The sequence below is a fragment of the Borostomias antarcticus genome, assembly GCF_949987555.1.
Source record: "Borostomias antarcticus genome assembly, contig: scaffold_50, whole genome shotgun sequence".
In the NCBI taxonomy this organism is placed as follows: Eukaryota; Metazoa; Chordata; class Actinopteri; order Stomiiformes; family Stomiidae; genus Borostomias; species Borostomias antarcticus.
The window spans coordinates 5001-7500 of NW_028176195.1; the positions used below are offsets into that span (position 1 = coordinate 5001).

The 2500-nt window shown below is 58.0% G+C and overlaps 1 protein-coding gene across 1 annotated transcript in view; it reads left to right on the plus strand.

Moving 5' to 3' along the window:
- Positions 1–2500, plus strand: part of LOC311328703 (putative E3 ubiquitin-protein ligase HERC1) — a 67141-nt gene that overhangs the window by 4374 nt on the left and 60267 nt on the right. The gene's annotated exons all lie outside the window — the stretch shown is intronic.

Sequence of the window (2500 nt, forward strand, 5' to 3'; positions counted from 1 at the left end):
AGTGCTTATTCTCATCCCAGCCGCTTCACACTCAGTTGCGAACCTATCCAGAGAGTGCTGGAGGTCGCAGGCAGCTGATGCCATCAGGACCACATCATCTGCAAAAAGCAGTGACGTGATCCCCAGCTCACCGAACTGCAAACCCACCTCCCCACGGCTACGCCTCGATATCCTGTCCATGAAAATCAAAAACAGGATTGGTGACAAAGCGCATCCTTGGCGGAGGCCAACCCCCACCGGAAAGGAAGACGACTTACTGCCGAGGACCCGGACACAGCTCTCGCTCTGGGTGTACAGGGATTGGATGGCCCTAAGTAGGGACCCCCTCACCCCATACTCCCGCATAACCCTCCACAAGACCTCTCGAGGGACCCGGTCGTAAGCCTTCTCCAAGTCCACAAAACACATGTAGACAGGTTGGGCAAACTCCCAAGCCCCCTCCAAGATCCTTGCGAGAGTGAAGAGCTGGTCGGTAGTTCCACGACCAGGACGAAATCCGCATTGTTCCTCTTCGATCTGAGGTTCGACTATCGGCCGGACCCTCCTTTCCAGCACCTTGGAGTAAACTTTCCCTGGGAGGCTGAGTAATGTGATGCCTCTATAATTCGCACACACCCTCTGGTCCCCTTTTTTGAATATTGGGACCACCACCCCAGTCTGCCACTCCTTCGGCACTGACCCAGACTTCCACGCAATGTTACGGAGGCGTGTCAACCAAGACAGCCCCTCTACACCCAGCGCCTTCAGCATTTCTGGACGGATCTCATCAGTCCCTGGGGCTCTGCCACTGTGGAGTTGTTTGACTACCTCAGTGACCTACTCCAAGGAAATTGACGACCCCCCATCATCTTCCGGCTCTGCCTCGATCGTAGAGGGTGGATAAGTCGGGTTCAGGAGTTCCTCAAAGTGCTCCTTCCAACGCTCAACAACCTCCTCAGTTGAGGTCAGCAGTGTCCCCTCCTTGCTGTATACAGCTTGGATGGTCCCCCGCTTTCCCTTCCTGAGGTGTCTGATGGTCTTCCAGAAACACTTTGGTGCCGACCGAAAGTCCTTCTCCATGGTTTCTCCGAACTCCTCCCACACCCGCTGCTTTGCCTTGGTCACGGCCGAAGCCGCAGCCCTCCGGGCCAGTCGATTCCCTGCAACTGTTTCTGGGGTCTCCCGGGCTAACATACCCCGGAAGGCCTCCTTCTTCAGTCGGACGGCTTCCCTGACCACCGCTGTCCACCACGGTGTCCGAGGGTTACCGCCCCTTGAGGTACCTATGGCCCTCAGGCCACAGCTCCCAGCTGCAGCTTCAGCAATGGAGGCTTTGAACACCGACCACTCATGCTCGATGTCCCCAACCTCCACAGGGATGCCTGAGAAGCTCCGCCGGAGGTGGCAATTGAAATCTCTCCGGACAGGCTCTTCCTCCAGACGTTCCCAGTTCAACCTCACTACACGCTTGGGTTTCCCAGGTCTGTCCAGAAGCTTCCCCCGCCATCGAAACCATCTCACCACCAGATGGTGATCAGTGGACAGCTCTGCCCCTCTCTTTACCTGAGTGTCCAAAACACATGGCCTCAGATCAGATGATACGATAACGAAATCGATCATCGACCTTCGGCCAAAGGTGTTCTGATGCCAGGTGTACTTGTGGGCATCCTTGTGTTCGAACATGGTGTTTGTTATGGACAAACCGTGACTAGCACAGAAGTCCAACAACAAAACACCACTCGGGTTCAGATCGTGGTGGCCATGCCTCCCAATCACGCCCCTCCAAGTTTCTCCATCATTGCCTAAGTGTGCATTGAAGTCCCCCAGTAGGACAGTGGAGTCCTCTGCAGGAGCCCCCAAAAGGACTCCACTCAGGGTCTGCAGGAAGGCCGAGTACTCTGAACTGCTGTTCGGTGCATAAGCACAAACCACAGTCAGAGTCCCCCCCCCCCACAGTCCTAAGGCGCAGGGAGGCGACCCTCTCGTCCACTGGGGTGAAATCCAGCACAGAGGCGCCCAGCTGGGGGCTAGCTAGTATAGCCACACCTGCCTTACGCCTCATACCGTGAGCAACTCCGGAGAAGAACAGGGTCCAACCCCTATCCAGGAGTTTGGTTCCGGCACCGGTGCTGTGCGTGGAGGTTAGCCCCACCAGATGTAATTGGTATCGCTCCACCTCCCTCACAAGCTCCGGCTCCTTCCCCCCCAGCGAGGTCATGTTCCATGTCCCTAGAGCCAGCCTTTGCCGCCCGGGTCCGGTCCGTCGGTGCCCTCCGCCTTCACCGCCACCTAGTTGGCAGCGCACCCGACCCCGACAATTCCTCCCGCGGGTGGTGGGTCCACGGGACGATGGAGGAGGAGATGGTGCTTCCACGTTGCTTATTCGGGCTGGGCCCGGCCGGGCTCCGTGGTAAGCCCGGCCACCAGGCGCTCGCAGGCGGGCCCTCCGTCTGGGCCTGGCTCCAGACGAGGGCCCCGGGCTTCCTCCGGGCCGGGTCTCTCTTCCTTTTGGTTGTTCTTT